This window comes from Canis lupus, chromosome X (genome assembly GCF_048164855.1).
Source record: "Canis lupus baileyi chromosome X, mCanLup2.hap1, whole genome shotgun sequence".
NCBI lineage: Eukaryota > Metazoa > Chordata > Mammalia > Carnivora > Canidae > Canis > Canis lupus.
Genome location: NC_132876.1, coordinates 28,386,557 through 28,405,213, shown reverse-complemented (window position 1 = coordinate 28,405,213; position 18,657 = coordinate 28,386,557). Strand labels below are relative to the sequence as shown.

At 39.1% G+C, this 18,657-nt stretch overlaps 1 long non-coding RNA gene across 1 annotated transcript in view; it reads left to right on the top strand.

Moving 5' to 3' along the window:
* Positions 1 to 18,433, top strand: part of LOC140628365 (uncharacterized) — a 52,283-nt gene extending 33,850 nt beyond the window's left edge. The window contains exons 2-3 of the long non-coding RNA XR_012026637.1: positions 12,956 to 13,084; positions 16,104 to 18,433. This is a non-coding gene — a long non-coding RNA (uncharacterized lncRNA). The remainder of the gene's footprint in view (positions 1 to 12,955; positions 13,085 to 16,103) is intronic.
* The last annotated feature ends 224 nt before the right edge of the window (positions 18,434 to 18,657 follow it).

Here is an 18,657-nt window from a genome sequence, read left to right as displayed (position 1 = left end):
TGAAGAAGGGGATCCCATTGGAAAGGAGGAGTTGTGGCCTATATGTGTTACCCTCAAATTCAGATGAGCTGAAGGAAGAGGCTTAGTGGCTGCTGAGGGGCTCAGACATTGTCAAAACACCAAAAACAAGAGCCAGGATGTTTTTTTAGACAATATGTCTAAGTTGCCATGGCATCTGGTGCCCTGCCCTTACCATCTGGGTATAAGAAAATGATGGCCACTGCTTAACTTCTACTTCTCATATTTCATACAAAATCTCTCTCATGGCCCATGCTAAATCTGAACTATTTGGAATAGAGAAGGGAATTCTAGAAACCCTAGTTCCAGCTTAGCTAAATTAACAGAATATAAATCTACCACAAGCCAGTTTACTAATGGGGATAATAATACCTAATCCAGGGATCCCTGGGTGGCGCAGCAGTTTAGCGCCTGCCTTTGGCCCAGGGCGCGATCCTGGAGACCCGGGATCGAATCCCACGTCGGGCTCCCAGTGCATGGAGCCTGCTTCTCCCTCTGCCTGTGTCTCTCTGCCTCTCTCTCTCTCTGTGACTATCATGAATAAATAAATAAAATCTTTAAAAAAAAATAATACCTAATCCATAGGGTTCTTGCAAATAATATACATGGGATAAAATCCATGTAAAAGTATTTAGCACTTAGTGGATAGTCAATAATTTTTTTTCTTCCTTTCTCCTATTCTTTGGCCAAGGAAGAACATACTTTCTGGTATCAAGGCCTACAGAGAAGGTTTTATTGTTTTTAATTTTTTGAGGGGGTTGTCTGGAGGCTGTGTGGAGCCCTTTTTTTTAAAGATTTTTTTAAAAATTTATTTATCCATGAGAGACACAGGCAGAGGGAGAAGCAGGCTCCATGCAGGGAGCCTGATGTGGAACTCGATCCCAGGTCTCCAGGATCACGCCCTGGGCCAAAGGCAGGCGCTCAACTGTTGAGCCACCCAGGGATCCCCTTATCATAAATAACTATATCAGATTGCAAGCTACCAGTTATATCTCCATTTGAGGTTGGCTTTGTTTGAGGATGGAGAAGAGAAACTGAATTCCCTAGAACACTGAAGATATATCCCCCATACATAGATACAATGTAAACAGATTGGAAAGGATCACATAAATTGGTGGAAAAACAAAATGTACTAAGTCACAGGGTCAAAGAATGTTGGTGCTGATAGGGAATTAAGAGGTCAACTAGTTTAACACCTAATTTTCACAGATAGGGAAACTGAGTCTCAGAGTAGGGCAGTTAATTTACTTAAGTCACAACTTGTTTGACCCAGGAACATTTTTTACAGAATGTTTTTTAGAATCCTGCAGAACTAATTAAATATATTATAATAAGGCTGTTGTTGAAGACTTCATTCATTTTATTGTCCAGTGTCCACTATATGACATCCCCATGTGAGAAATTTTAGAACTAAGTACTAGGAAAAACTGTTTATCCTGAGGAACTGGTATGCTTTTATTCCTCATGGACAATACAAATCTGGTAAATGATCATGTGTTTCCACATGATCATTTTGCTTTGGTTGTCGGGATGTTCAGAGCGAGATTTGCAGCTCTTTTATTAACCAAGTAGGACTCTCTGGCTTGAATACATTTGTCTTACTCTTCCCTCTGGCTTTCTTGCTTTTTTTTCCTTGGTCTTGGTTTTTAGTTAATACTATTTCTGTATGTAATTTATTATATATTTTATTATAAGTTGTCTCAAATCCTTGGTGGTATGAGGAAAGCTGTAAACATATACAGAGAAGAATCCTATATTATTTGACCTCCATGGTACATTGAAAAAAGTACTGGGTTTGGAATAGCTTCTAGTCCATGCTCTGTCATTTTAATAGATTTCTTAGACCTCCAGTTTTCTTTGATCTGCTTGGATATTGTAACATCTGGCATGATTCAGAAGATAGCCTTTATCCAAGAACAGAGGTATCTGAAAACTATGTGATGATTGTCCTAGATTTCTAAACTGTGTTTCAGGGAACTTGACTCTAAGAAATTCAAGCTGATTGGAAAGAAACAATTTACTCAATTCTGGATAGGAAACAAGGGTTAGAGTAAGTTTTAGGATTAGTGAAAAAATAGTATGCAAAGAAATTTATTCACTTCTTTGATTAATTTTTTAAAAATTTAAAATTAGCTACAGGGGATGCCTGGGTGGCTCAGTGGTTGAGTGTCTGCCTTGGGCTCAGGGTATGATCCCGGAGTCCCAGGATCGAGTCCCACATCAGGCTCCCTGTCTGCTTCTCCCTCTGCCTGTGGAGAGGGAGAAGCCTCTCTCTCTGTCACTCATGAGGAAATAAATAAAGTCTTAAAAAAATTAGCTACAGGAAAATTGTCTTTGGGGGAAGTGTACAGTTCTATGAATTTTAATACATGTATTGATTCATGTAATCATCTCCCCAGAAAACTCTCTCATGCTATCACGCTTTCCTCCCAACCATATGCCTTGATTTTATTTTAAGATGCCCTCCCTAATATTTAAAGAGAATAGATTAAGAAGACTAATATGATTCATCCATTCCCTTTAGTGTTCCTACCGTATGCTCCCCAGTGTGGTAGGTTCTGTGGGCTATGTAAGGAAGGGCTTCAGGGATGCTACAATATGGTTGGTAAGATTGGCTTAATACATCGGAAGCAATTAGAAGACCATATAAGACACTGTACAAGCAAGTGCTAAATTGGCACAGAGCAGGAGATGGAGAAGCATCTGTCTGGGCTAGAATATAGGCTTTTGTAACTGAAAGATACACTACTTGTATGTGTGTATATTTTTCTGTGTGAGGACAGATTGGGATGTGTGTTTAGAAATGTAAAGAGTTAAGTTTCACCTCTGAAAGTGATATATTAGCCTAAACAGATGAAAGGGAATCACATGCTTGTGAGAATATTTACAAAAGTCTTCAGAATCTATAGTCAAGGAGGTCTGCTTAAGTACAAAAAATTATTTTACTTTTTATAAGATGTGGGGAGACATATGACTGCCAAATGGCTTTGCTCTATGTCCAGAGAAATGTAACGAAGTTGACATCCAGATATCTATTGCAGAAATCTGACTAGATTTTTCCATTGTGAATACAGTACATGTAAATTCTGAACATATGGCTCCCATCAGTGATCTATGAGGAGGTGATGGAATGTAGGTTGGGGAAGACAAGAGGAAGGCCAAGTCTCTGACTCTGAAGTGAGAGGCAGCTGGACACCATATGTGTGTGTTTAGACTTGGAGCCAGCTTTATGTCGAGGGAGTAGGCATTTGCCCAAGCCTCGTGATTTGTAGGGTGTGGGGAAAGGATCTTCCTTTGCCAGATTCTTCCCCTACAGGCTGGCCGCAAGGCCTGAACTTTCTTTAGAAAAAGGCTACAGAACACATAATATTTTGTTTCTATCTTTAAAATATAGGGAGCTGGATGGGAAGGGACACCAACACAGTAAGCTGGAAATAGTTATCAGAGCCTTGCTTTGAAACAGTTTATCTAATTAGCCTAGCATAACTGGAGGGAAGCATGGGACCCGTGGGATAGGTTAGGTGTGTGTGTGTGTGTGTGTGTGTGTGTGTGTGTGTGTATCCGTGTGTGCATGCTGGGAGTCACGTGTTTCTGCAAACCTGGCCCCATATAGATTAGAATAGCAGTATTTAGTGCACATATACATATCAGTTTATTAGTTATATGTTTGGTGTCTGCTGTGGTTTATTTTCCAATGTGTTAAACTTCTCATATCACTCAATGTGCAGGTTGACCACGGAGATTTGTTGAGAATCAATCAACAGTATGATCCTCTGAGGCATTCTTGGCCTGAACATCTCAAAAGGCTTTCTTAATCACCCTCTAGCTAGTCCCCATAGAAAGTGGGGGCAAAGTTATGAGTGTGAAGTCCATGACATGAATGGAGAGATTAGCCGTTAGAGAAGTTGTCACTTCTCTAGACATAACCCAGATATTTAGGTTAGAAGCAGAACTGTCTAGTGTGTTCATGATGAGAGCTGGAAGCACTACCCTTTGCAAGCAAATAAAGTGAAATGAAAAGCAAAGCTTCCTCCTTGTGTCCTCTATACTCTGCACCCCAGGTATGGTACTGTCTTGCATCCTGAAAACTGACTTTACTTCTCAAAAAACAAAATTGCCTCTTGAGTCCCTTTTCTAAGCTATTTTTAGCAATTTATCCAATATCTCACTAAGTTGGGAAAACACACACAGTTCTTTTTTCTTTTGAAATTGAGAGAAATGTACTCTAAGAAGCTGCAAAGATGGGTAGGGTCTCAATAAATGTTGGATTCCACTATTTGAAATGCAGAAGTAAAATCAGTCCAGAAGCTCATCTAACCTCCAGAATATAGAAGGAGCATTGGATCTACAGAGAAGGAGTGTCACAGAGCTCAAAATCTAGGGCCAGAACTAATGGCACATACACTGATACCTCTTTGACATAAAATTGTTAATTTTATGTCACAATCCCATCTCCCTTTGATCATTTCTACAACTGAGCCTTTTGTGTTCAGAAAGAAATGTACTTTTCAGATTGGTTTGGGGTAGAGAAAATTAACAAAACCCCATGTGGGTGTGGGTGTTGGCTTTTCTGAGTTCAGTGTTGGCTGGAAAATTCAGATTATTTCTCAGCTTGAGTCATCTGAAAAAATTGGATTTGCTCATTTGCAGGTGGAAATTTTAATGTGCCCATTAATCTCTTCAGATGACATTTAAAGGTGAAAGTGATAATGGTGCTGGGAAGATGTACCTGTGGATTATGATCTTTATGGTGCCAGGGCAGAGCACTACTGTTGTGGTCGTGTGAATTAGCTTTGTCAAAGGCAGAAGCCAGGGTTTTGGTATGGTTTCCCTGGAGATTGATGATGGAAAATTTCTCACTACTGCTGGTAGGTATATGATGTATTTAAGATTCATATAGAATACTTAGGACCAGAGACCTGCTTTCTGCTGGACAGGTGGGTATTTTATAACTTTTGGTTGGTATCTAGGGTCGGAGACTCCACCATCTTTCTCAGTAGCTTGTTCCATGTCCTCAGAAGTCAAGAAACTTTCTCATTTCCAGCCCTGTCTCTCCTACTTCAATTTTGCCCATTTTTCCCTTGGTCAGTGTTCCACTTACAATGAAAAGAACTTTCAGCATTGTCCTCTTGAAATCCCTTCATAGACCATTGGACCACACTCTTCAAGTCTTCTCCAGGTGAAAAAGCTTTTTGTAGTCACAATGTAGGCTTTTGTCAATTCACTCCAGAAGAAATGAGTTTTTAGGCTTCTTTTTTTCTTTAAAAAGTTCTGTTTATTTATTTGAGAGAGAGAGTGAGCACGAGTTGGGGGAGAGGGAAAGGGTGAAGCAGGCTCCCTGCTAAGCCGGGAGCCCATGTGGGGCTCCATTCTAGGACCCTGGATTCATGACCCAAGCCAAAGGCAGGCGCTTAACCAACTGTGCCACCCAGACGCCCCAAGTCTTTAGGCTTCTTGCTCTTTGAATAATGATAATAATAGCTTATCATTATTTTTTTAAAGCGAACAATTTTTGAGTGCCTAGTAATTACCAGGCAGTTTGCTAAGGTTTTACAAGTATTAGTTATTTTGTCTTGCTGATAATCCATTGGGGGTAGAAGTTATTTTGCCATTTTAAAGATTAGGAAACTGACACAGAGTTAATTTGCCCAGATTTGCACTGTTAGTTTAACCCGTATTTTTCTTTGATGCTCTATAGCTTCTCTAATCATTATAATTACTCTGGTTTTTCCATGTTATTTTTCAAATATATATACATATGTGTATATACATATACACATTTACATGCATATACATATATACATACATGTACACACATGCATATATAATCTACACATATGTATATATCCATCCATATGTATGAAAATGATGTGGGTAAATATGCTAAATGTGTGCCATGCTACTTTGCGCCATGTTGAGCTATTAACACTTTTTAAAGGAAAGGCTAACTGACCTTCATCTCTACTGAAATTATTCTCTAAGGAATATTCCATTTCTCTTTTCCATTAATAAGCTGCCTTGAAGAACAAATTAGTTCTATGAAGGATGCTACATTAAGTTTCAAAGTGCTAAAGCCAAAGGAATTTTAATATTTTCACCTTTATTCTATCCACATATGTCATAGTTGATAAAATTTTGCTGTAGTTCCTACTCTGTGCATTGCCTCCCAGTCTTAGGGGCTTTTGGGGGGTAACTAAGAGGAGCCATTGCATACCTGCAATGCATGGACCATAGACCACATTGCAGCCCTTTATGGTCTGGTAGGAGGAATAAGCACAAGTGTACACTGTAGGTGAAAACACACCATGTTGCACATGGTGGTATGCACTAAGTACATTTCCAGAGTTGCTCCCAGTCCTTGGAGGATTGAGGATTACAGACTGCAAAGTGTACATTTTCAGGGGATTTATTAGTGTCTGGGAAGTCAGGGAGCCAGAATAGGACATTTGGTTTAAAATTTGAAGGCTGGGACCCAAGGAGGAATAAAGGAGTTCCTGAAGTGGGATTCAATAGTTTTGTGTCAGAATTGAACTGCCGGTCCCAGGATGGCACTGCTATGTGCCATGATAGGCTGGGGGCCAAAATGAGTAGCAATACTTCTATCCCAAGCCTGGCTTTGCCATTTTGTAGGTGTGCACCTTGGGCAAGTGAAGTCTTCCCTCTGGGCCTCAGTTTCATCATGTAGAAAGTGGAGATGAGACTCTATTTACTTCCTAGGTAAGCAACTTAGGAAGTAGGAGACTGCTTTAAATCTCCAGAAAGCATTAGAAATGCTAGCAATTACTCATATAAGTTTTAGATGTGTTGTATTCTACATGAAATTTTTTTGTTTATCAGCTTTCCTCAGAAAGAAATCTATTACTTTCCCAAGTATGTCTTAGTATGGAATTGAAAACATTGTTTTAAGCACTGAATAGTATTAAGTGTAGCCACTGATCCTATTTTGTCTTAGCTACTCCTTCAGCCCACTTCTGAGCAGACCTAGGATGGCCTTCCCCTGGTTGATACACTGTGGGAGCTTCTGAACTCTTAATGAAATGCTTTCCCTACTACACACCTACTTACTTGGCTTCAGAGTTCATGGTTTGCACTTAATCAGTAACCTAGACCAGTGGTCTCTAAAGTGGTAGATGTATAGACCTGCAGGGGGTGTACAAGATGATCTCTTTGGGTGTGGGGAAAACGTTAAAATTTACATTTATTTTTTATCTAAAAAAGAAAGAAAGTAAGCCTTACTAATGGTTAATCGGCCAATTGACACTGCCAACTCATTTGGATCTCTGGGTTAGATGTGTCACATATGCCCATTAACACCATGAAGGAAGAATGAGTGTTTCACAATTTCTTGTGATTCTCAGTAGTGGCCTCACTTGTTTTGCTTTCAATATATTGCAACAAACTGTGGTTTACCTGTGCAGGGAGAAGGTGATGGCTTGTATCTCAAATAACAGAATTTTTTTGAATATTCTTGAATACTTTGTAAGGAGAGTGACCATGGAAATCTTTTGTACCACCCAGAGGGTTCACTAGTTATCTTGAGGAAAAGATTTTGAAAGTTGTTGAATTTAAAGATAACTCTTTTCTTTCAAACAAAGATTATTCCAAATTTGCTGGCTTTTACTTGCTAAGTAATTGGCAATAGTATGATACCCAGAAGATTAGTTAAAAAAAAAAAGACTTAATCTATCCCTTCAAGGTGAATTTTAATGAGTGAAAAGTACTGTTTTAAAAAAGTGTATTTTAAATATGGATACTGTATGTTAACTAACTGGAATTAAAAATAAAGACTTTTAGAGAGTTAAAAAATAATAGAAACATTTTTCAGTATCCATTTTTTATCATTTATATGACTTTTTTGCTTTGTCACTTAAAAACTTCTGCTATATGTATAATTTTTAAAAATTGGAAAAAATATCTCTAACCTCTTTAAAACTTTTTCAATTGAAGACTTTTAGTAAAATTTGACCCATTTGTTCAAACTATTAAGCTATCCACCTGCTGATTAGTTTGCAGGTGTAACTGATGGACATTGGGAAATATAGGGGATTTACCAGGCAAATTACAACAAAATTGTTGAATGATTGGAGTATGAAATTAAAAAAACATTCTTGATGATATATTAAGCACAGACAATGATATATTTCTTCTGTTTGGATCTATGTGCCTTTGTCACCTCTTTTTTTCAACCAAGATATCCATTAAAACCTAGTATCAAAATCACCTAAATTTAAAACCAGTTCTTCAATTGGATGTATCATAAGACTTAAAAAATTAAGGAACCATGTTAAGTCATATTATTCTCATTAATAAATCATGCTGAATAATACTTTCAAGTGAGGGCAAAATTATTTTTGTGCCATTAATAAAAAAATAGTTTAATTTTAAATACTACTGATTTAATCTTTTCTCATCTTCTAAAATTCATGTTTTTATCATAATGTAAGCAATATATTGGTATAATTGTATGCATGTATGATTTTAAAATATATTTGGGACACCTGGGTGGCTCAGTGGTTGAGCATCTGCCTTTGGCTCAGGGCATGATCCTGGAATCCCAGGATCGAGTCCTGCATCAGGCTCCCCATGGGGAACCTGCTTCTCCCTGTCTATGTCTCTGCCTCTTTCTCTCTGTGTCTCTCATGAATAAATAATAAAATCTTTAAAAAATTTATATTTACTTTTATTTGGAGTATGTACTGTTCTGTGCTTTAACTGATTGAGTTAAAACTGTGGAGGCTGGGCTACCTGGATGGCTTAGTTGGTTAACTGTCTGACTCTTGGATTTGGCTGGGGTCATTACCTCAGTGTTGTGGGAATAAGACCCATGTTGGGCTCCCCACTCAGTGGGGAGTCTGCTTGAGGTTCTCTCCCTCTGCCCCTCCCCCTGCTTGTATTCTGTCTCTCTCTAAAATAAATCTTTTAAAAAAATTGGAGGCCACTGAACTAGACCACCTACTTGCTTCAGTTGCTTGATAGTGAATATAACCTTGATTTATCTGCCCTGAGTCTTTTTTTTTAAAGATTTTATTTATTCATGAGAGACAGAGAGAGGGAAAGGCAGAGACACAGGCAGAGGGAGAAGCAGGCTTCATGCTGGGAGCCCGACAGGGGACTCAATCCCGGGGCTGGGCTGAAGGCTGTGCTAAACTGCTAAGCCACCCAGGCTGCCCTGCCTCAAGTCTTATCAAGAGCCTGGCCGAGAGAACAGATATTTAGGTAAAGGACATGCTACCCTCGTGCCCCACTTCTGTGAGTATTGTATGTTCTATCCTTGGCTCAAAGTAGATAGAACACTGAAAGGCTACATATCTAGGAGGTCTAAAGATAGGTCAAGGTGAAAGAGTAGAGATGGAAATGCACTAGAGAATGACTGTAGGTCAATAATCAGAGAGGGAGAAATGAATCGTGGTGTGGAGGGATTGAAATTTTGTGCATTCTCTATTTCCAGCTTGACCCAGCTTTAGTTCCCAAAAAGACTGTCTCAAGATAATACTCTATAGCACATTTCATTCCCCTTATGAACCTGCTTTCAGTCATACAAAGCACACAGGACCACAGAGAAGAATGAGAAGTGCCGAGTGGTTTGATCTGGTATTGTTCCTTAATTGTTTTATGCATGTAAGCCCTGGATAATGGGGCAGTAGTTACAAGCAAAGACAACACACAGACCTTAATTTGAATCCTGGTTCCACCGGTTGCTTGCTGACTCTGTAACCCAGGGCAAATAATTTTAGCATTTTTTTGATAATCTTATTTGAATCTTAGTTTCTTCATCCACAAAATGAAGACACTAATACCTACCTCTCAGGGTGGTTGAGAGGATTAAATTGATGTATATTCATGGAAAGCATTTAGCAAGAAATCTAGCATTTGGCAGGTACTCAATAATGACAGCAGTATCTATCTGATTGTTAATTCCTGATGATTGGGACAGTGCTAGGTGCTCTGTGCTTCTTTCCTATACCCACGGTGCCTGACAGATAAGTATATACTAGGTGCTCAGTATTTGTTGAATTGAATATAATTAGTGGGAAAGACCTGTCAGGACAAGGTTGATTTAGGAATCTAGTTGCAACCTGTTATTAGATACTTTCAACTAATTTATTTCCTTCTCTCTGCTAACATAATTTATTTTGGAAAGACATTCTGATTTTTTTCTAACCTCAAAACTTGTTGCAATAACTCTTTTCATATATTAAAATAAGTTTCATCTTCCCATTTCTATCAGTGGTATCCTTTTTCTCTTTATCGGTGAAGTTTGAAATATTGACTCTGTCCTTTCCTTCAACCCCTACCAGGACCATGGTAGTGATTATGCTTCTCTCTGCATAAACACCAATCAAAAATGACTCCTCCCTGTTTGCCACTGAAGCTCAAACTTTTTTTAAATTTTAATTTCAGTATAGTTAACATACAGTGTTGTATTAGTTTCAGGTGCACAGTATAGTGATTCAACACTTCCATACATCACCCAGTGCTCATCATGACAAGTGCACTCCTTAATTCCCATTTTGAACCTGGCACTGAAGGCTTGGCATTTAACCTGGTTCCATCTGACCTATCTAAATCTGTTTCCTTCCATGCCTTCTGCTTCAGCCAGATGGGTCTTACCATTGGGCTCTAAGCACGATGTACAACTCCCAGCTCTCATCTTTTCCTTTTGCTAAGTTAGGATTTCCTATTACCATTGCCTAGCTACTAAATGCCCCGTTGAATTCTTCTGCAATTCTCACTAGCCATATTGCTCATTTGGATTCTTAGCTGTCATATGTATATATTTGTTTTCCACAGATGAGATTTGAACCACTTGAAGTCAGGGAGAGTTATCCCCTATAGTGTCATGTATTCTACAGTGTGCATATTAAGTGATTAATTAAGGTGAAAGAACCATGAAGTGCTTTGTAAACCTAAATGTAAAGAATTATCATAATTCATTCACTCATACAATTTACTGAATACCTGCTGTATTGGATAACTAGGATGGGTATAAGGAACATGTAAGTATTCTTTAGGGACTCTCAAAAGTCCCAGGGAGGGGAATTTGGTAGAAGACTAGATTTTCTGTGGTTAAGTAGGATGAATGCTCAGATTAGGTCACTAAAAGTTATGTGATCTCATGGACCAGTGAAATCAGATAATTGGGTTGTAGTGTACTGACCTAATTGAAGAAAGAATGCACCCATCAAAAGGGCGTTGTTAATGTCTGTACTGCTCACCATTACATATTAGTGCCTAGAACACAGAGTCTGCCACATAGAAGGTTCTTATTAACATTGTTGAAAGAACAATGGGGAGACTTTTGGAAATTGAGTTACTCTGGGTATGCTGACAAAGTAAGGCTCCTGGGATCAGACCATGGGAAATTCACTAGGTTGCTGTTGCCCCAAAAGGGTTCTTGGAAAACACCCAGCCAGTCTTCTGAAGATCCCCCAATCTCTTCTCTTCTATTCGAAACTTCCCTTAAAGTACCTTTTAGCAGTCTTAACACCTTTTCCTCTTATCTGAAAGCTAAAGTAACTTTATGCATACATCATTAACATGCAGAATCTTAGTTTATCTTTTCCATATCTGGCCTACATTCACTGTGTTACACTTCGTAAATACCACTCTGAAACAACCTGCATTAGTCAGTCTACATCTCTTGTGGTATTTGACACTTAAGTTTTCAGTTGGCCGCTGCCTTCACTTTTAGCAACTTCATAGTAAACCACACCAAACTACGAGAAAACAGTTGATCATTCTGTTACATCAGAAAGCAGGTAATTTGGGAGTCTTTTTGAAATAAATGTGAAAAGCTCAAACCCAAGATGAGCCTAAAAGCAATTTGAGGACTAATCGCTGTTGCTGTTTTCGCTATCCAGTCGAGGGAGGGAAAGTTCCCCAAATGATTTGAGAATAATTTTTATTCCATTCCTCAGAGCCAAATCATCTGGTTTGTGTGCTGAGTCCAAAAAACACTGCTGCATATTTTCCCCAAGGAGCAAGCCAGGGAGAGGCAATCTGAAAGATCACAGTAGGTTTGAGGTGAGAACTTCCAGAACTTCCTTGAAAATAAAGGCTGTATGTGATAAAAGAACTGTTCTCCAGCCATTGCCTCTGTGTTTTCTCTCTTGTATTAAATGACAGTAGAGGTCAAATGCCATTTGCTTTTCTGCTCCTTCAGGACCTATTTTTGGTACTATTTCCTTCACTTTAGCCTTTGAGGTTACTGTTCTTCAGTGGAAAGAGCAATGGGGTGAGAATTGACATCTTGGGGGTTATGGGGCTCATTTATCAGGCTGTGCCAGCATTGGTCCTATTCCTGACTCTGGGCCTGTTTGTGGCCTGTGTTCTGCCTGGATTGCTCCTCCATTGGCTCTTGGCATGTTGAATTTGTAGTTTTTCACTCTTCAGCTTATATAGCACTTCTTCAGAGAAGACTACCTTGACTGTCCCACCTAATGTAACCAGCATCCCCCCAGCCTACTCACTGTCTGGGTCATATTCCTCTGATGTCTTTCATAGCAACTCACCACTATGTGAGATAATCTAGTTTATTTACTTGTTTAATTTTTCTCCCTCTTCTCTCCACACTAGACTGTAACCTCTGTGCAGACAGGGACCATGTCAGCTGACCTTGTTCAGCTATTGTATACACCCAATGCTTAGCCCAGGGCCTGGTACATTCTGGGTGGTTGGGAGCTGTGTGTTCAATAAATGAATGAAGAGGACAGAGGGCAATGCAGGACCGATATAATGTTCCTTTTTGGAGTGTACAGCCCCAAAACAGATTCAGCCAAGATTTGTTGAGCTCACTGACCTCTATCCACATCTGCTGATTCATACGGGAATAAATGATATCATCAAACGAGACTGAACTAGCTCTTTAGTGATTCTAAAGTTAGATGTAAAGCTTGAAGGACTTGGAGTACAGGTAACATTTTATTTTCTTTCATAGGGTAAAAGGGATGACTTGGGCAGAGAATGGAAATTAACAATTGACCACATTCATAATGTTGAGAAGGATCTGGACTATGGCTCATGGTTAAGAATGGAATGCACTGGGGCTCCTGGGTGGCTCAGTCAGGTAAGTGTCCAACTCTTGAGCTCAGTTCTTGATCTCAGGGCTGTGAGTTCAAGCCCCACATTGGGCTCTATGCTGGGTGTGGAGCCTACTTTAAAAAAAAAAGAGAATGAAATGTATCTTGTAAAGACAGAAAAAAAACATGTTTGTCAGGAGACTCATGAGCCTCATCAGGAGTGTAGGGTTGCTGGATTTAACAGAAACAAACAGACAAAAATCCCAGGATGCCTATTTAAATTTGAATTTTGTATAAAAAATGAATAATTTTTAATCTATGTATGTCCCATGCAGTATTTGGTATCCTGGATTTTTATCTAGCAGCCCTACAAGTTTTTATCCAGTTCTTATTACTCCGCATTATTCACAAGAATATTATAGGAACATTATCAGATGCCTTGCTGATTTCCGGATATATATGCCTGTGGCAACATTTCCTAAACTCTGTTCTAGGAAACCATAGGGTCTCACAGGATATGAATATACTTTGATAAATGGTCAAATAATGTTTTCAGAATAAATTATCTTCTTTCTTAGTCACAGTACATCTTAGGGTATTAAAGATGCAGAGAAGTCCTATAGTAAAGACATGCACACACATACTCTCTGACTAATTTGCTTTCATTTTGAGGTTCCACAGGCTGTAGCTGAATGACCTTTCCTTGGGATGTCCACCTTCACCTCATGTGACCAGCCTTGTTGAATGGTTTGGCTTTATCACTGGGCCAGGCTCTGTAGTGGCTGACTTTCACCTTTCCCTCTGGGAGGGAAAAAAAAAGGAATATAGAAACTTGAGATTTGGGCTTTGAAGAACAATTTTATTGTTTTGCTGAAGACCTCACTGATAGTCTCAGCTGTGTGAGCCAGCTGGAGCTCTTCAGGAGCCTACTGAGGTTTTGTGGCCCTGCCTACATATATACCCAGCTTAGAAGAAACCCCATATTAGGACTCATTTATCGTTTTAGATGTATTTTGTTGTGATGGTTTTTAAAGTAGACAATCTAGAATCTGTTAGTTAACACTAACGACCTTAGTGGGGAAAAACTAGTTTATCATAGGAATTAGTTTTTGCATAATTTTCTAGGTAAAGTCAAGAATCCATCTTCTTCAAAGGTAAACCTAATGACATTTGTTTTATAAATACCATCATTCTTCACTGTCAGTCCTCTGTGAATGTTCCAGCCTCTGACATTCAATAGAGCCATAAAGAAATCAAACATGCCTACCTAACCTTTTTGAAAATATTTAATATTATGATTTAATTTTTAATTTCCCATGGCAACAGTAAAATAAATCTCAATAGGACCAACTACCTGTTTCACCATAACACCAAAGCCTAGACAATCAAGATTTCCTCTTAATCACAAACCAATGTGGTATGGGGTGGGAGGTGGTAGATGTTGACATTTTGTATTTCCCAGGGACCCATTTACGTAATTGCCTTGCACAATGGGTGGAGAGTGGAGAGGCAGTTTTGACATGTCCTGTGTTAACAGTTTAGGGTTTTTTAAAGATTTAATTCTTAAGTAATCTCCACCTTCCATGTGGAGCTTGAACTCACAACCCCAAGATCAAGAGTTGCAAGCTCTACTGACTGAGCCAGCCAGGTTCCCCTACAGTGTAGGTTTTCATATAATGCCTTCTTCCTTGCCATTGAATTTCTTCCTTTTGTCATTAAACAAGCAAACAAAAACTCAAAACACAAGTCAGCTACCACAACAAAAATAAACAAAAGTGGTGTGCCTCGATGGCTCAGTTGGTTAAGCTTTAGCTCTGGTCATGATCCTGGAGTCCTGAGACCAGCATAGGGCTTCCTGCTCAGCAGGGAGTCTGCTTCTCCCTCTGCTCCTCACCCAGCTCATGCAAGCACGCTCTCTCTGTCTCAGATAAATATGTGAAATCTTAAAAAAAATAAGTGTAAGAGAAGGCAAGAAAGAACATGACTTTTTAATTTTTATTTACTTATTTATTTTTTAAAAAGATTTTATTTATTCATGAGACACACACACACACACAGGCAGAGACACAGGCAGAGGGAGAAGCAGGCTCCATGCAGGGAGCCCGATGTGGGACTCGATCCTGGGCCTCCAGGATCAGGCCCTGGGCTGAAGGCGGTGCTAAACCGCTGAGCCACCGGGTTGCCAGACTTTTTAATTTTTAAAAAGAAATGAAAGAATCAGCCTAAAAAGATGAGATTTAAAATTTGTAAAGCCCATTGTGAAACCTTACACAATTAGCTGAGGCCCAGGGCATTAAGCCACAGAAGTATGAATGCATAAGTTGAGGCATGCCAAATTAAATAAGATGGTTTATTGTGTTGAAATGATATTAACACAATATACTATAGATGTAGTAACTGGTTTCTTAGTGTTTCCACAATTTGAAAGACTAGCACCAAAAACCTCATACTCCTAAGAAGCAAATTTGTTAGCTTTATGACATCTCATGTAGAAGATATATAAATAATGGTTTCATATGAAACTCGGGTTGTGAATATTTTGAGACAAGCCAGAGTCTGTCTGATAAATAGGTGCTCAGTACATGTATGTCAAATCCATGAAACTAGTTTTATACATAACTGTAGTTTCAAGAGAGTCAAAGTGATCAGATCTATGAACAGTTGTCCATTCTATCAAATCTCTCTGGAACATCTGGCAAGTCAGCTGATCTCAGATTAAATTGATAGAGTTTCTCAACTTTGTCATTAACATATTGGGCCAGATAATTCCTTTTAAAAAAATCTTTTTCATTCATCCTTTCTTTTCCCCCTTGGGCCAGACAAATCTTTACTGTGGGTTCTGTCCTTTGAACTATAGATTGTTTGAATGCATTTTTGGTCTCTACCCACTGTATGCTAACACACCCCCAGTTGTGACAACCAAAAATACTTCCAGACAATGCCAAATGTCCCCAGGGTGGCAGAGGGTGTGTGGTGAAATTGCCCCCACTTGAAAAACCACTGGTTTAAAAGATCGTACAAGCTCAGGTCCAGAGTTCCCATAAGTTGACTCTCGTTTTTTTACAGATTGCATGGTTCTGCTACACTTGCTTTGACAGATGGGACCCAAAGACTTTTATGAATGTAAGAAGAGGAGACTGAAGAAGTGAGGCCAGCCCAAAAGTCCATTAATGGATGAATGGATAAACAAAATATGATACATCCATATGATGAAATAGTATTCATCCTTAAAAAGGAATGAAGTAGTAATACATGCTAGAATGTGGATAAATCTCAAAACCATGCTATGTGAAAACAAGCCAGACACAAATTCACATATTGTATATCCCACTTATATGAAGTATCCAGAATAGATAAATCCATAGAAACAGAATGCAGATTAGTGGTTGTCAGGGGCTGGGGAAATGAGGGAACTGCTTAATGGTTATGGGGTTTCTTTTTGGAGTGATGGAAATGTTTTGGAACTAGATAGAGAAGGTAGTGGTACAACATTGTGAATGTACTCATTGCTACTGAATTGTTCACTTTGAAATGTTTAATTTTATGTTATATGAATTTCAACTTAATAAATAAAAAAGAAAGGCTAAGCAGACCCAACAGGGCTCAACCAAAGGAGAAAGGAGCAGAATGGGGGAAGTAGAATTGTCCAGTTTTTAAAATGGTATTTCTAGGCACCTGAGTGGCTCAGTGGGTTAAGCATCTGCCTTTGGCTCAGGCATGATCTTAGGGTTGTGGGATTAAGCCCAGTGTCTGGGCTGCCTGCTCAGCAGAGTTGCTTCTCTCTCTTCTTCTGCTTCTCCTCCCACTCATGCTCTCTCTGTCTCTGTCTCTCTGTCTCTCTCAAATAAATAAATAAAATCTTAAAAAAAAATCCTGTGTCTCGTGGAGTGCTGAGAGTTCTGAGGAGCTTTGTTGGGGCCATGGGAGAAGGGATGGAAAGCAGATGGGGCCCAGGTCTCCCATCCTCTCCTGCATTAATCAAAGTTAGCCATAACTAGTGATCATTGGGGACATTTGGAACTCTTTGGGCTGGGCAGCAGGCCTGGGAGGAGTGCTCAAAGACTGGGAAAACATGGTTCTTGCCTCAAAAAATGAGCTGTGTGTGACCTGAGTGAATTATTTAATGTTTTATTTCCTCAGTTTTCTCATCTGTAAAATGAGGGGCTAAAAGTTCAGTTTCTTTCATAGGGTTGCTCTAAAAATCAGATGAGATGATGTATTCAAAGTTGCTAGCACATAGAACGTGTTCATTAAATGGTGGCAATTATTTAAGATTGATTTTGGAGAGAGCGCTGCATGAGCAGGGGGAGCAGCAGAGGGAGAGGGAAAGAGAATCCTCAAGTAGATGTCCCACAGAGTACAGAGCCTAATGCAGGGCTCAATCCCAGGATCCTCAGACCATGACCTGAGCCCAAATCAAGAGTTGGATGCTTAACTGACTGAGCCACCCAGGAGCCCCTAAATGGTGGCAATTACTAGTTTTAGCTCTCCACAGGCAGGCATCTTCTATTGGATTGTCCTTCTGCCTTTCCCATGTAAAGACAGGGGCTAATTTAGGCTCTGCCAGGGATGTCTCCTCTTCTTTCACTGGGTAAGTTAGTATCTATTCTTTAGTTTTTAGGTTTATATCAAAAGCTGTCATGCCTCTGGCCATAGGACATGAGGATGGTTCACCTTCAAGGCCAGCTGGAGGTTAGACCTGAGTGATGACATCCAGTGTTACAATCATGTGTGACTAGCTGGCATGAGGAAGTGACTAGTCAAATGAAGAAGTGCTTCAGCACCTTGGGCCTGGGAGAGACTTTTAAAGAATGAGTTGTTCCTCTTTTAGTGAGGGTTTAGAAGGGACCTGGAAGTAAGTGAAAGACCCAAGTAGCTCAGAGTTAAAATTTAGTTGTCTCTCTCTACTCCTTTATAATACAATCTTGACAAGTTTTCTCTTTTAGGATATGTTTTCTTAGAAGGAATTATGACAAATACTGCATGTATCACTTATATGTGGAATCTAAAAAAAAAAACAAAAACAAATTTATAGGAACAGAGTAGAAAAGTGGTTGGTTGCCAAGAACTGGGGGAAACAGGGAGAGATGAGGAAAAGAAGACAAACTTTCAGCTATAAGATGAATAAGGTCTGAGAATCTAGTGTACAACATGGTGACTATAGTTGATAACATTGTATTGTATAATTGAAATTTGCTGACAGTAGAAATTAAATGTTTATATAGGTATAATGTGTATATATACATGTATATAAATATTAGTGATATGTTAATTAACATAAATGGGAAGAATCCTTTCACAATGTACCCATATATCAAATCATCACGATGAGCATTTTGAATATCTTACAATTTTATTTGTCAATTATAACTCAATAAAACTGGAAAAAGATACAATCTTGATAACTTTTCTCTATCATGACACATTTCTTAGAGGGAACTATGAGAATGTGTGAGTGTATAAAGGGACAGGAAGAAATGTGCCTGTGAAGAGAAAAACAGGTTGAAGGTGATGTAGAAAAATGTTGGGGTTCAGAGTCGATGGCCAAGAAAGAATTCTTGAGACGTCCTTGGTGCAAAAAGATGGTTTTATTAAAGCATGGGAACAAGATGCGTGGACA